We start from the raw sequence: 16562 nt of genomic DNA on the forward strand, positions 1-16562 counted from the left end.
GGGAGTGCTACAGTGAAGGATTGAAACTCTAGACGAAGCCGCGACAGCCCAGTGACAGGGCTACTTGCCTACTTGGGTAGGGCGGGTGCCCCTAGGTAGCCTCAAGTTGGGGGTGGGTGTGGTTCTTTCTTTTATTTCCTTTGTGAATTTTCCCATGTAGTTTTTTAAATAAATAGGTTGTGTGTTTTCAAATGGAGATCATCCTTTAAAAATTTGCCTTTTAATAGTCCAATGTCCTTTGAAAATCGTTTGCTTTCTCTTTTACATCCAAAAGCGCTTACTTTACCACTATACTAGTAGGCAGTGCTTACGTGCACCTATGCACTCTTGTTTAGATGCCATGCTCTGGGGCAGTGCTACCCTTCAGTTGCTCTCCAAATCTTTTATAAAAGGCCTTAAAAAAAATTTGGGCTTCAAAATAAGGCTCCCATTTCAAGTTCACCCTCAGTCAATGGTAGGGTCTTGACGAAGATAATGTTGAAAGAGCGGGGTTTCTTGCTCTCTTCTTCGATCTGCCTCCCTTGTTTGTGAATCCCAGTTTGAAGAAATAGCCTGGTCTAGCTCTATTGCTCGGCTGAATGGCGAAGGAATGCAAGAGAAAACTAGTGTCGAGGATGCCATGCAGGCTCCAAGATGAGCATGTCAGTGCATTGTAGAGCAAGAGGTCATTCTTCAAAAGGCTGCTTCGCAAGAAGGGGACACCATGTTTTGAGCTCATGCACAAGGTCTAGGAATGGTTTGGGAACAAAGTTGGAGCACGAGACGATGCAGAAGGCAGCCCAATCCATGTCAAAGCAAGGTGTAGTTCTAAGAGACAAAATGGAGCGTTTCTTCCAAGTAAATGCCCTTCGAATAGGAGCTTCATTTGTTAGGATTTGTAGTAATTGAAAACAAAAAATAGTGCTAGGAGAGGATTTTTTCATTTCCAATAGAAGAGGTTTGTAGCAATATGATTTTTTAAACATACAATTCATTTGTTACGCTTTTGGGGTAAGAAAACATTAGTTATTCCATCTTTGAAAGTTAGTTCTTTTGATTTCAATTGTCAAATGATGATTTCTATATGCCTATCAGATATTACCAAAAAATTGATAATTTTCCTTAGCTATTCTAGCACTCGTGAAATTAGTTAGAGGACTCTCAACTAATCTTGCAATAATGCTGCTCTCTTTTGAAGAAATGTCTTCAATTTTTGCTAAGGCAGTGGAAAAAGATTCCAACAACTGCTCAATCTTTGGAAAAGCCTATAATATGCGTAGATGTCGATGTATCAATGCAGTAAGTAATGTTATTAATGTATCACACTCCCAATGATATTGGTGAAGAGCTATGATTTGGTCGAATTGGGGGCAAATATCAGCCCTATAAATGCATGTTTTTTCACATACCAAAATTCTAAGTTTAATTGAAAGGCATTATGCTTTGGGAAAATATGATGGGAGGAAGATCTTCAATTCTACCGATTCCAAATCCTTGATAGGAACCGGAATAGGTTCAAGATTGATTCGTGCTTTGGAAAATATGACGGTTGCGGGAGGGAGAGCTCTCCTGGAGATTCAAGCTAAAGATGTTTGATCTTAAAATTATCATGTGTAGATACCAATGTTCATATAGGGAGTGCTTAGGATGGGAGGTAAGCATGCAAAGGGTCTAAATGAATTTAAGTGGCAGTGGTGGATTCATCTACTTCTAGTTAACTTTTCTTTGAAAAGTAGGGTGTTAAGTAGTCACGTCAATTTGCAATGAGAAATCACAAGTTGCACCATCATTGTAATTATTTGGCTCAACAACGGCCCCATGTAACCATATGTACCTGTTCACTTCCACAACATCGACGAATATCCTTATAAACATTTCTAAAAACCAATGTGATAGTTTGATTGCTACAATAATTTGCAAGATCAACTTTCATTATCTTCAGATAGGGCCCTCTCATCACACTATACATCCCATATATCACAAACTTTTTTCTCAAATGAAATCTACCACAGTTTTCTAAGAGATTCTTGATTTCTAGCATCAACAATACATCAATTTGCTCTGCTAACTCCTTGGATGGCACACTTGACGTGTTAATGTAGGCTTCAACTATTTCAAACTTATGAGGGACTATTGTAGGCTTAGCTACATCTCTTTTAAATATTGCAAAGGTATAAATAGGCTTGAGATGTTTGATTAAAATATTGATGCATTTAGATATAAACATAAAAATGAAAGCTATGTAATAGAATTAATCTCCAATTTTCTCTATGTTTCAACCCCTTTCTTGCTGATGGAAGGAAGCTTGAGAGCTTTCCTAAAGCTAGAATACCTAGAACCTTTAGTCGTGCTCCTACACTTAAAGGAAGTTTGCTCATGTGTAACTTGTGAGTTACAAGCTAACATAGGTACTAACATATCACTAGCAAACATTTTAGCAGCACTACTTGAAAATGCTTTCTTGTAGTATAGTTTCTCTAAATCTAGAGCATGGAATGGTACATTATAAGTTACTGTGACAACCAATGTTCGATAAAAATACATGGACAATGTATCAACCAATAAGAAGGTTGAAGTCACAATAGCTCAAGTTTAACTCAGCATAGAGATTTTTGTTGTTTGATAACTAGTATAATAAACATGAATCTTTTAGAAAAATATGATGAAAGACAAGGTCAAACTTCAATCACAATATTGAACTATAAGTAAAGCTCTTCATCAAGTCGATGAGCATTCATCATCCACATGGACTTCTTTTCCTATGGCACTCTTTCAAATTTCTCTCCCTCCAACATTTCCCTCATCATGGCTTCAGTGTAGCACAATAGTTCACTATAAACATAATATACACCATGATGCATAACATATATCAGCATTTAAGAGAAAACATGATCCAGCATGCTTATCCTAGCATAAAAGATATATCACCATCACCATAAACTTATCGTTTTCCTTAACATTTTTTGCATGAGGAAGGAAAATATTCATGCGCGTCCCATTTAAGAAAATTGATAATACTAAAAACTATTTCAACAAAACATAAATCACCAAAAACCACAAGCCAAGAGATCCATAACATATTGTACTCTAAAGTATATAAAAGCTTCAAAATATAAATCCAGTTGATGTCTCACTATGAGTCATATGGGTTCGTGACTCATGCAACCACATACTCATCAAACTCGTGCATGTTATCCTCCTAGTTATCTACTTGATCTATCTTTGCAGTAGTAGAAGTTTGCACAAGAGGCTTCACAACAGTCTTGATGTATCACTATCCAAAGAGAAGCATGCACAACCTCTAACAAAACATGCTCTCATCAAGGGTGCAATGCCACGGTACATCTCTACAACCAACCCACACAAAGGACAAAGAAGACTCAAAATAGCTTCAATGAAATAAGCCAATTGATCCACTGCCCCCTCGAAGAGTTCGTGTGGATGATCATCCTACTATACTCTTCACCGCAAGCATGTAGTGATTCCAATGGTCTATTGTAGGTTGAATTTTCAACCTTTGAAATAGAGGTTTGCTCATTGCATAGAAGAACGATGGCCTATGGCCTACATGTCTGCTGCAAAGCATAAGTATAGATGATCGCATCTACAAGAACAACCCACACATATTTAGATCATGCATTCACTTCCAAAAAATAATGTATGGAGGGATTTGGCTCAATCTCTATCATTAGTGCAATGTACCATGACATCAACCCCATCTTGATGAAGGCAACCATAAGGAAGCTTATTAGGTAAAAAGATACCATGAGTGTTGAGGATTGATCTCAACATCATGTGATCATCTGTGCATAGCCCTAACATAAGAGAGTGCTAAAAGGCACAAGGGAACCCAGACTCTAACCCTAAAGGGGTTTGTACATATTCATTCTTTTCAACTAATACTAGTGTATAGTTAGTCATTTGTGGTGTGCTCTCTAGCTGTGTCCTCTCTCCTCTTCTGCACTCTTCTCCTCTCCCTCTCCATATTTGTGCATGGTATCAGAGCTCCCTTGCCTACTGCTGAGGCATCATGATTTCTTGTGAGAGATTGAGAGTGTGAGGGATTGAGATTCTTTGAGTGTTTTCATCTTTCATTCTATTGATGAAAGATTTCCATTCATTCCTTTGAATATTTCTATAAATCATTGGTTTATTCTTTTCATGAGAGAGATTGAGAATTGTTTTTTCCATGCTTTTTCTTTTGTATGAGATCTACTTTCTATGCAGAGTGAGTGAGAGATTAGTTCTTTTGTGTGAGAAAAGGTCACTTTGTATTATCTATGAGAGACCTTAGTATGTGAAAGACTTTTGAGTCTGTCATTTCATTGGAGACACATTGTACTACAACAAAGGCTTCCCACATTAACTCAGTACTTTGACACAGAGGCTTTGACTGAGTGACGGTGGTTTGACTGGCAGCGGTCAAAAGCTCAGCAAAGAGCTTCAAGCTCTTAGGTGACTCTACTACAAGGACAACACAAGACCATCTACAATGGAAACTAATAACTAGCAATGACAACCTCCTCAACGACCCTCACAATACTCCAATGAAAGGTAGCCCACAATGAATTGCAAAGCCAACGCAGCCAGCAATTGTCACGAAGCCACACATATGGCGACCAAGCAACAACTCAGCTTCTCCATCAATGCAAACTCTAGCAAAAGCAACATGCGACTCCAACAAAGCCTCCATCAACGACTCCAACCGACTCACACAATCAAGGCAATCTGACCACACAACAGTAACAACAAACATAACCCTAACTCAACCAACCTACATCAATATAAGTGTAGCAACTCCACGCACACATGACATGGGCAAACAAATTCCTATGCTATGACTCAACAAAGGCAACTAGTAGCTTGCAAAGTAACATAAGTGGCTTCAACGACACACGGCCCATCAAATTATAGGACACAAATGATGCCCAATTCTCAGCTTCTCCTTGCACATAGACCACCACTACAATCATGCAACATGAAACTTGCCAAGAGACACAATGCCTCAACCTGTAGCGCCAACTCTCCTAAGTCAGGAAAACATGAAACAATAGTGCAATAGCACAAAACACACTACTCGGCAAGGAAGAAGGTGCATTGATAGAATCTTCTCAGATTTCGACGAAATTTGCAAAGATTCCATCCAATCTCATCTCCATGGTTGGTCACCTAAAACCTCGTCCACATAGAGTGGATAACCCTATCTCTCAAGGGTTGGATAGAATTCTAACATTGGCACCTTATACATATGTACACATCGTCACTTGTTGTTGACCAGTGCCACATCATCGACCGTGTCATCCACCTTATCCTACCATGTGTCTAGATAACTCAACCTTGCCATGTCAGCTACCTTGCTGTCTTTGCACCAGCCTAGGTGGGCAGCTCTTCCAGCTCTCAGTCTGCAGCTCCTTGTCACCTTCTTCACCTCCTGATATATAGGCCCAAGAGAGGATTCCTTGGCTGCTCCAATCTGCTGGTTCTTGCTGCTGCAAGTGATGTGAAGTGAGGCCTCAAGGACCTCCTTTTATAGGGCCCCAAGGGCTGGTAAAAATACCGACCAGCCTGCAGCAGACTGGCCGACCAGACTGTTCGACCAGTCTGTGGCTGGTCCAGCCCTATAAGGGCTCACAACTCGGGGCTTTTATGGCCCAAACTTCCAGGGCCTTTGGCCCTCCATTCAAGGCAGGGGTCCAGCCTATATAAGGCATGCCTTCTGCCCATTGACAACCATATTTGTTGCTCCACATTTGCGCCTGCACATCCTGCCATAACTGCGCCTCTGCCAGGCTTTCCCCCAGTTCCGTACAGAGCCGTACACCCTGTAGATGTCAGCGCCATGTGATTGCTTTTTATTCCGGTTCCTTGTGCTGGCTACTGCTTCGCCTTTTGCTGTTGCAGATCCATCCTAGCTCCAGGTATCCTCCATCTTTTTTATTCTTGCCCACATGGCATCCAATCAGATGCCCATGTGACAGACACTCAAACCCTAGGTTCACCCCCCCCATGCTCTCCTCATATGGGGGCTTACAGATGGGGAGGTCACCTTTCCAACACCCCCTCTCACCGACACATCTCGGCCCAATACCTACACGTAGATGACGATGCTCCAGTAACTCCCTGGTTGTAGTCCTCTGGAACCTTTCGGCGTCGAAATTTTTTTCTGGCTTTTCATCCAGTGGCTCTTGCTCCACCAGGTCCGGTTTTGCTTCCGCACACCATCCTGGTACACAGGTCCATCTTTGGTAGCACCTCCTGGTACCACCTCCTTCAGTCACGTTCCCGCCTTCGAACTCTAGCAATCCAGCCGTCACGGTCTTCCAGTCGTCCCCCTCATAATGAGTGAACAACCTGGAGTCTTCCAGGCACCATGCTCTGAGGGTCTGTTTCAACCCGTCCTTCCTGTGGCAAGGTCTGCAACCAATGAATATATTCAGATAACCTGGACCATGAACTCTTGTTGAGTTCTCAAGCAGGTACTCTTCTGGCTTCAGTACTCTTTGTCCATCACCTTCTAGCAATCTGTGTTCGAGGTTTGAAGAAGCACCAATACTTCCCCTTCTGCCTTCGAAGAAAGCCAATTCCTTCCAATCTCTTATCACCTGAGACAAATGAAGAGCAGAGTCTCTCCACAGCATGCTATAAAGGCTCAAATGCAGAATATCAAATACATACCAGAGTGTTGTACTGCCTGAATGTTCGCTCTAAAAGCAAACTCTCATTGAGGCACCCACCAAGCACTTGTGTAATCCTGTACTGTCCCCTTCTGAACTCCAGCATCCATCTGATTATGAGACCCTAGGGCCTTCCATGGAATCCACCCTCGTGTCAGTGTTAACAGCCACACACCTGGAAGGTACCAAGTGTCCCATGCTGTCCTTCACCTTCACAAAGGCATCTGACTCCTCGTCGACCCACATCTCTATGTCAGACATCGTCACTGTGATTTCTGGATCAACATATCTAACCTCGGTAACACTCGGTGATGTCACCAGGAACAACTCCTTGATCACCACATTTGCTTTGGCCTCTCCCTCTGAATCTGAGTCAGACTCCTTTTTGTTTTTCAGATCCGCCTTTTTCTTTCTGCAGTCCTTTGCAAAATGTCCTGGCGTATCACAATAGAAACACTTCTTCTTATGCTTCCTCTTCGAAGTCCCCTCGTCGTCAGAGTCATCTTTCTTGGACTTGCCACCGTTAGGCTTGCCCTTTCCTTTGCTAGCGAAATCCTTTGCCAACATCGCCTTGTCGTCTTTGCCCTCGTTGTAGAGCTTCTCCCGAGCTTCCTCCTGTAGCAGTAACGGACCCAACTCCTCAAACGTCAAAGGTTTGGTCCTCTGTCCTACTGTCACAGCCGTAACAAAGCTCTTGAAACTCCAAGGCAGTCTCAGTGCCATCAAGGCCAAATGGCATGAGTCTGTCTAGGGAAAGCAGGGGCTGAAGAGGCTGTAGAGGTCGACATCTCTGCTGTTTATACCACACAGCAAAGTCAACCAAACTCAATTTCAGTAAACCAGAACTCTAAACGCACCTGACTGAACGTGAGTCACCCTCCTTCTCGCAAGGGCACAATCCTCCAGTCGTGGAAGTCGGTTCCCTAGAGCTTCTGAATCAGGGTCGTCCTTCAGCAAGGTCCCTGCCTTCAGGCTCCCACACTTGTGAGCCTCCTACTTGGGCTCTGATACCATGTTAGAAAATACCCAACAGAGGGTACACGCAGCAGAAGACTTATAGTAATGCCCAGGAACTCACACAGTGTGGTGTGGGTGTGGAATCACAAACTTCTTTACTTATGTGCATACAATAGGTGTGCAGACTCATCAATAGACAATGAACCAACCAAATAGAGAAACCACCAAAATATATATTTCCATCCACAACTATGGACACAATACAAAAGAGATAGATCCAGAGTCCCACCAATGATGTGGTCCTCTGATCTTACCACAAGGTCCTTCTCCTATCTGCTGGCTATCTCTAGACTCGAGTCCGCCTGCTCCACCTCGATAGACTTTCTGTCCAGATCCCTTCCACCTTGCTGTCTTTGCACCAGCCTAGGTGGGCAGCTCTTCCAGCTCTCAGTCTGCAGCTCCTTGTCACCTTCTTCACCTCTTGATATATAGGCCCAAGAGAGGGTTCCTTGGCTGCTCCAATCTGCTGGTTCCTGCTGCTGCAAGTGATGTGAAGTGAGGCCTCAAGGACCTCCTTTTATAGGGCCCCAAGGGTTGGTAAAAATATCGACTAGCCTGTAGCAGACTGGCCGACCAGACTGTCCGACCAGTCTGTGGCTGGTCCAGCCCTATAAGGGCTCACAACCCGGGGCTTTTATGGCCCAAACTTCCACGGACTTTGGCCCTCCATTCAAGGAAGGGGTCCAGCCTATATAAGGCATGCCTTCTGCCCAATGATAGCCATATTTGCTACTCCACATCTGCGCCTGCACATCCTGCCTATGCCTCTGCCAGGCCCTCTCCCAATTCCGTACAGAGCCGTACACCCTGTAGATGTCAGCACCATGTGATTGCTTTTTTTTCTGGGTTCCTTGTGCTGGCTACTGCTTCGCCTTTTGCTGCTGCAGATCCATCCTAGCTCCAGGTACCTTCCATCTCTTTGATTCTTGCCCACATGGCATCCAATCAGATGCCCATGTGACAGACACTTAAACCCTAGGTTGACCCCCCCCATGCTCTCCTCATATGGGGGCTTACAGATGGGGAGGTGACCTTTCCAACACATAGATGTGGAGGATTAAGCTATTTATGAGTGCTATTGATGTTAGGACATGGTAAAGATGCATTGTGACTGAATGGGATACGAGGACCTGTATTTCATCGGATTCGCTCTTGGTGCTTGCATTTATCAGGTTGTCTCACAAAGTAGCATAATGTCAATAGTTTAATCTTTTATACTAACCTGAATTCCCAATATTCTTTGTTTCCATTTGTGACCTGCACTCGTCGGGTGCTAATGGTCCAAATATATATTTGCTCTTCAAAGCAGGTCCTTTGTTTTTTATCAGAGAAGCAAAGCATGTCAAAGCACTTTGAAAACGTTGCTTGAACGATTTGATCTTGAAATGAACAAAGCTGAAAATGTTTGCATTTCAAGATAATTGTTTCAATGACGAGAGTTTGATGCAAAATCAAGAAACCCTACATTGTGCTCGTCTTTGGCATAACCTTTGAAAATAAGTATAGGCCGTTACATGGCATGGCATAACACTTGGAATCAAAAGCATAATTACATCAAACTTGATATGATGATTATTGTTTTACTCTTAGGAAAATACTACACACTAACATTTCATTATGTTATCCATATAACCTTGTTGGAGGTCATGCATAGAAATGCCTAGTAATTTTCCCTTGATTTTTCTATCTTCATCAACTATGTCCCCCTTTCGATAGAAAATTCAAATTCGAATTAATTACTCTCCCCCCCCCCCCGTTATTAAAAAATTAATCAATTAATCTAAGTTACAAGGGCGGGACCCCCTGAAAAATGAAAAAGTAAGCTAAGTTGAAAAATTGATCTCCCTTATAGAGAAGCCCTTGCCTTGCCATCACCTTTGCCTTGCCATCTCTGTTTGTCCCTCCCTCCTCCTCATGGTCACTCTCTCCCTTCACGCTTCCCCACCTCCCTCTCGTACGCCTCCCCTTCTCCCTTTTCTCAGCCCTTTGCTCTCCCTCCCTCATCTCCCTCTACACTTGCCTTCAATCATGCCTGGTACCCCAAAAAGTCCCTTGTATAACCTCTCTTAGTACATCTTCAAGCTTCCTTATTGTACCTTTTGAAGTACATTATAGAATCAAAGTACCCCAATCTACTATTCAAAGTATCTTGTAGAATTCAAATCTCCCAAAGATTCCATCCAAAGCACCTTGTTGAACTCAAATTACACTATCATACCTTTTGAAGTACCTTGTAGAACTCAATGTACCCCAACATACCATCCAAAATACCTATGTTAAGGCATTAGCCAGTTACCCAGTCATGTAATTCTAATTCCCAAGTTTTACAGGGAATTTTATTTAAAAAAATGTTTTAATGGTTTTTAATTCCCTAATCAAAACCCTCCGATTTAGTTCCTCAAGCCAATCCTCATTAAAGTTACATGTAGGGCCTAGGCTCATGTATGTCTCTTGAGTGGCAACACCATAAATTTCATCATCATAACAATGAGCTCATTTAGGCAAGCTAGGTCCATAATGATCCTTGAAATGCACGGTCGATCGTGAACCCGTAAGCTCCTGTGAGCTTCCCCTCCCCCTCTGTACCTCTACCTCCCCCTCCCTCGCCATCCCCGCTCACCTCCGTCTCACCCCCCCTCGCACCTCCGCTCACCCTCGCCACGCTCACCCCCCCCCCGCTCCGTCTCTCCCCCTTGCCCCTCTGCTCCACCCCTCCCCGCTTCCGCTCCACTCACACCCCCTCACCCCGCCTCACCCTCCCCGCCTCGCTCCGCCCCCCCTCGCCACGCACACCCCCCCCCCGCTCCGTCTCTCCCCCTTGCCACTCCGCTCCATCCCTCCCCGCTTCCACTGCACTCACACCCCCCCCACCTCCCGCTCCGCCCACACACCCCTCGCCCCCTGCCCTCGCCCCCTTTCGCCTCACCGCCCCCCCCTCCATTTACTCCCGTCCCCCTTCCCGCTCTCCGCCCGTCCCTTCGCTCGCTTTTTTTTTTTTTTTTTTTGCCTCCCCCGTCCCTTCGCTCCCTTTTTTTTTTTTTCACCCGCCCCTCGTCTGCCTCTCGCCCCACTCCGCCTCTCCCCCGCCCCCGCTTCCGTCCCCGCCTCCTCTCCACCGCCCCCGATGCCCGCCCCCACTCCTCCACCCCGCGCCATCTCCGCTTCCTGCCCCCCCATCCCGCTTCCTTCGCCCCCCCGCCCTCCATCCTTCCCGCCACACCCAGGCTCCACCCTCCCGCATCTACCCCCCTCCCTTTTTTGGGTGGCAGCCTTTCCTCATCGGAAGCCTCGCAGTTTGTCTTGGCGGTATGGCGGCCCCTTGCCCGGAACCGGAGGCCCAGATGGACCCTCCCTCTCCAGATGCCTACTGCGTCATCCTGACAGAGCAACAATCATCTCGGGTTCAGGAGGTTGCCAATGACTTTGCCCTTACCTCTATTTATGGCAGAGTCATTGGACATTCCCCCTCCAGATTAGCCATCAGGGACTGGCTCCAGTCCACCCTCATGCTAGAGGACGGCCATATTGAGGAGGTGGCCCTTATGGGAAGGGGCATCTTCTGGCTCAAACTCTCCAATGTGAAAACGGCGAGCAACCTGATTGCTGGCTCCCCCACGACTGTGGATGGAAAGATTGTCATGATAGTCCCGTGGTACCGCGGATTTAGCGCGGCAGATTTTGATGCTCGGTTCCGTATACCTCATCATCCAGTGACGCTAGTTTTTCCAGGTCTTGCTGCTGAGCTATGGCCGATTGTCAGGGACCTGGGCTCCCACTTTGGCTGGGTTATGCACGATACTTTCGCCGATGCGGTGACTACGGCAAGAGCCCCCCGAGTCCGTGTGGCTGTGGCGGATCCTGCGACTCTCCCGACAGTGATCGAGATCGTGACAGATGCCGGCAGCATCACCCAGAGCATGGCAGTCACCGGACAGCCAGGGCAGTGTTTGAGGTGTCACGGCTTCGGGCACCTGGCGACTGTTTGTCCACGCTTCGCCAGCTCTTCTCGACCCCCCCCGCCCCCTCCCCCCCCTCCGGGCAGCCACGCCAGGAGGAGCAGAGGCAGTCGGAGCTCGTCTGGCGGCTGGACTGAGGTTAGAAGGAAAAGGGGAAAGAACAAGAAGATTTCTGATAAAGGCAAAGAGGCTGAGGTTACCCAACCTGCAGTTGCACCCCTGCAGTTGCACCTCAGAGACCTGACAGGTAGCCGCCCCAGGGACCTGGGAGAGCATCTTCTTCGACGGTAGCCCGCCCTCCACAGACTCAGGTCCCCCTCTCCTCCTCTCCCCAGCCTCTTCCTATTCAGCCCCAGGCCATCCCCCATCTGCACCCCACTTCTCCCAACCCGCAGCTTCAGCCCCCCCCTCGTCCTCCTCAGTCTTCTCCCCCTCCTTCTCAGCCCCAGTTCGAGATGCATCCCCATCCCTCCCCCCCCCCCGCCTCTTTCAGCTCTCCCGCAGATCTAGTTGCACCGACGATTCCTCAGCCGAGGGCAGCCCCCGTTCCCCCTCCTCCTCCTCCTCCACTAGTCGCCCCTGAGGAGTCTGTGTTGCCTATTCCCCAGCCTCCTCCCCCTCCCCCTCCGCTGGCAGGACACCTTGAGTCTACACCTTCACCGGAGCAGGCTTCTCTGTCCGCTAGCCCCTCAGTAGCAGACTCCGACGGGCCTCAGCTTCAGGAGAGAGAGCTCCCCCGCGACTTTTACAGATCTGGCCCCTGGGACTACTTGGATGTGGCCGACCTCGGGACTTTCCCTGCTTGCCTCGACATGCTTGCCTCGACATCAGTATCTTCCTGCTCTGCAAAGGGGCGAATGGGAAGATAGCCGCCTTGGCCCCCAGGGATGGCCCTAGCTTTGCTTTCACGTTCCTTAGCGACGGCACCGAGACCTGGACAGATGACTCGGTATGGGAGGCTCTCAGGGAGCAGACACATGCTCAAGTTTGCTCCTGGATAGGCCCGTCCGGTGGGCAGCTTCTCAAGACTCAGTGGTCCGAGGGTGACGTGCGCCTGCGGTGGCGTTGCACCGCCAAACGCTTCAGACTGATTGTGATTCTCAGGCCCCCCCTGTCTTGGCCCCTCCCCCAAGATGTCAGAGCCTGGACCCCTCAGAAACTCTGCGCTTTCTATGGTATGACCACCTCAGAGATCTCGAGCTGGCTCGAGAAAGCTTTCGTTCATGGTACCAAAGGCCTCTCGCCTTTGCTGAAGGTGTTGAAGGACGGGCAGGATGACCCTGCCTCCCCCTCCAAACCTTCCCATAAGCGTCAGCGTCTCCACTCCGAGATGTCAGCTTCTTCTTCGACTTTGACCGCGAGCAGACAGCTGTTCGCAGCCTCCCAGCCTTCACCATGAGCCTACACCTTGTTTCCTGGAATGTGAACGGGTTTCACTCTTCTAGAACCCGTGGTCCTAGGAAGCTCATTTTGAGACAGGAACTTCAGCCAGCAGTGATAGGTCGTTTGGATGTACTTCTGCTCCAGGAGCACAAGCTTTCTGCGGCTCACTCCCGCAGATGCGGGAAGATTCTCCCTGGACGTTCTCACACTTATTGGGAGCCCTCGATCGGCGCACTGGGGCGGAGTGTTGGTGTTTGTACCTTCGTGGGCGAGCAGCTAGCCCAGGGAGTTTTCGGTCATGGCACGCTGATTCCAGGCCGTTGCCCTTTGGGTAGGCCTGGAACTGGAGGGATCCAGAGTTGGAGTCCTCAACATTTATGCTCCCACAAATCTCCGTTGTAGAGCCACCTTCTGGAGGACACTTACATGGATTCTCCCAGACATGGATTCCTGGATTGTTGGAGGTGACTTCAACAATCTGGAGACCTTGGAGGACCAGCAGGGCAGAGGACCGGAGTTTACAGGTATGTCTCAGGCAGAGCAGTCAGCTTGGGACTCTTTTATCTTTGCGACAGGAGGAAGGGACAGTTGGCGAGACCCGTCCTTCCGACGCTGGCATGGGAGCTTGGACTTTTCGTGGGGCTTCCGCAGGGAAGGAGGCAGACTCCTGGAGAGGCTGGATAGATTTTATGTTAGTGATTGGGCCATCGGCAGACGGTCAGGCGGGTATAGTTCCAGGGATGACACTGTCCGACCATGCGCCTGTGTTCTTATCATTAGATTCGGCAGCTCAGTCCCTTCCCCCCTGCTCATGCCGGATTCCTGACTCCATTTTCTCGAGGGAGGATGTGCGCAGTAGTATTTGCAGTCTTTGGGACAGAGACTGGGGCGAGTGCGTGGATCTGGTTGGCTCGGTGGCGCAGGCTTTGCAGGAGTCCAGCCAGATCTGCCAGCTCGTAGCCCTACAGGTTCGACAGGATTGGTGGGGCAGAGAGAGAGCTCTTCGGAGGGACCTCGCCTCCATTCAGCGACTCCAGCAGGCTTCCCCGGGCTCGGAGGAGCTTCGGATCCAGGCCCTTCGAGCCAGAGCCCTTCTGGAGGAGACACTCCAGCGTCGCTCAGAGTTTTCCTATCACGCCTCTCTCTCCTTCTGGGCCCGGAAGGGTGACCGGATGTGCAGGGAGTTCTTCAGGACGCATGGCCAGAGAGCTGCAGGTGATCAGCTTCGGAGTCTCAGGACAGCGGATGGTCACATTGTTACGGATCCGAGGGAGGTCTTGGGGTTGGCCACTGACTTCTACAGGACCCTCTTCCAGCAGGAGCCACTTGCCCCTCGTACTCGATGTGACCGTGAGGAGGTGTGGAGGCACATTCCATCCCTGGTCCAACCTAGCATCATGCAGGCGACGTTGTTGGCACCGTTCACCATGGACGAGATGTTGGAGGCCTTGATGGCCATCGACGGACAGAAATGCCCAGGTGAGGATGGGCTATCCCGGGCATTCTTCACCTCCTTCTGGGACCAGATCCATCAGCCCCTCCTTGCAGCTTTGGAGAGGATTTTCAGTAGCGGTCACATGCCAGAGAGCCTTTCCTCGAGACTGATTTGCCTCATCCTGAAGGGAGGAGATAGATAGGAAATCCGTCAGTGGCGCCCGATCACTCTCCTTACCACTACCTACAAAATCCTCGCCAAGATGATCAGCGCCAGAGTTCGGCCTCTACTCCCATACCTCATCCATGACACTCAGACAGGCTTTGTCCAGGATCGCAGTATCCTGGATAATGTCTTCACCTTCTCAGAGGCGGCGGAGTGGGCTCAGCACAGCGGATCACACCTTGCCATTCTACTTCTCGACTTTGAGAAGGCCTACGATCGAGTGGAATGGTCCTTTTTGGAGGGGACTCTGGAGCGGCTAGGTTTCCCAGCATGTTGGATTCAGGGTATCTCAGCTTTGTACAGGACAGCTTCTAGCAGGGTCATCATTGGAGGCAGGATGGGTGAGCGCTTTAGCTTGGAGAGATCAGTGCGTCAGGGCTGCCCCCTTGCTCCTTACCTGTTTCTCTTCTTCGCTAAGGCTATGACTTACTACCTTCGGGCGAGGTCTACAGGGATCAAGGGTGTTCGCCTTCCACTCCGGGAGGACACGGAGCTTTTGTGCTCGGAGTACGCAGATGATACAGCCCTGTATGTCCAGGACGATGAGAGGATGCAAGAGAGGGTGCGGATGGCCCTGGAGGTCTTCTGCTCGGCCGCTGGTGCGAAAATCAATTGGAACAAATCAGTTGGTTTTCTCACAGACCCCGGGGCATGTTCTCAGTGGGGGAGGTTTTTGGGTTTCAGATGGATTCCACGGGGACAGACAGCTAGATACCTTGGTTTTCAGGTTGGCCTAGACATCACGCCAGCTCAGCAGTTTCTCCCGGTGCTAGACTCCATCCGACGGAAGCTGGCTTTCTGGAGCACTGCTAAGCTTTCCCTTGCAGGTCGTGCCCTAGTAGTTAACCAGATCCTCCTAGCCACGGCTTGGTATGTGGCTTCCTACTGGTGTTTCTCGAGATCCAGCGTGGCACAGCTCAGGAGGCTGGTTCGGAACTTCCTTTGGTCCGGGGAGGATGGTCTCAGAGATACCAGAGCCAGGGTTGCTTGGCAGACAGTCATTCTTCCGCAGGCTGAGGGTGGCCTGGGGGTCATCGATCCAGAGCTTCAGAGTCAGGCCTTGTTAGGCAAGCTTGTCATCCGCGGTTTGACCCCGGGGGGGCAGACGTGGAAGATGTTATTTCAGCAGGGAGCCGGTTCTTGTGTCCCGCGTCGAGGTGGAGAGTGGCTACCGTCCCTCAGATGGATCTTCACTTCCGCCCCGCTCACTCAGCCCCGTTCCCCACTCGTTCGTAGCCTCCTCATGGTTTGGAGGCAGCTCCGCCTCAGTCTCATTCAGTCCCCTCCTAGCTGTCAGGAGGAGATCGATCACCAGCCGCTTATCTGGAACGGTCAGGTCAGAGATGCCGAGGGCCTTCAGTTGGGGGAGAGATCACATATCAGGTGGGATGGCTGGATGAGGGGGCCAGCCCGGTCCCTTCGAGTTTGGAGGGATATGTACAGACATCTGGAGACGGCTGATCTTGCAGACGCAGCTGGAGGTGCACGTGGAGCCCAGGCGAGACGCACGGAGATCGACGACGTGATCCCAGCTGATTGGTTGGTTCCACCTGAGCCTCAGGCCCTCATGCCTGGTGACGCCCGCTGGCTGGGATAGTTCACCCCCCGTGGCATCCCACTGGTGATCGCAGGACGTATGGATATCTCCTCTATCTCCTTCTTCGCGGTTTTTGGGGATGGACGACTCAGGAGAGAGGATGCGCTCATCGACCCCCTACTCCCATGGCAGAGGGTTCGGGTCATAGGCCTTTTGGGGAAGGTCTGGCGTACCGATCCTAGCATCGAGCACGACCAGATGTAGCTTTGGTGTCTCTGGCTCTGGGAGGGGCAGGCCTTGTCAGCGCTTGATTGGGACCCAGGAGAGTGGTAGTGGCTAGAGATGGTGACAGGACA

The sequence above is a fragment of the Dipteris shenzhenensis genome, chromosome 21, assembly GCF_047967505.1.
Source record: "Dipteris shenzhenensis isolate YYH24624 ecotype China chromosome 21, Dip_SZ_1.0, whole genome shotgun sequence".
NCBI lineage: Eukaryota > Viridiplantae > Streptophyta > Polypodiopsida > Gleicheniales > Dipteridaceae > Dipteris > Dipteris shenzhenensis.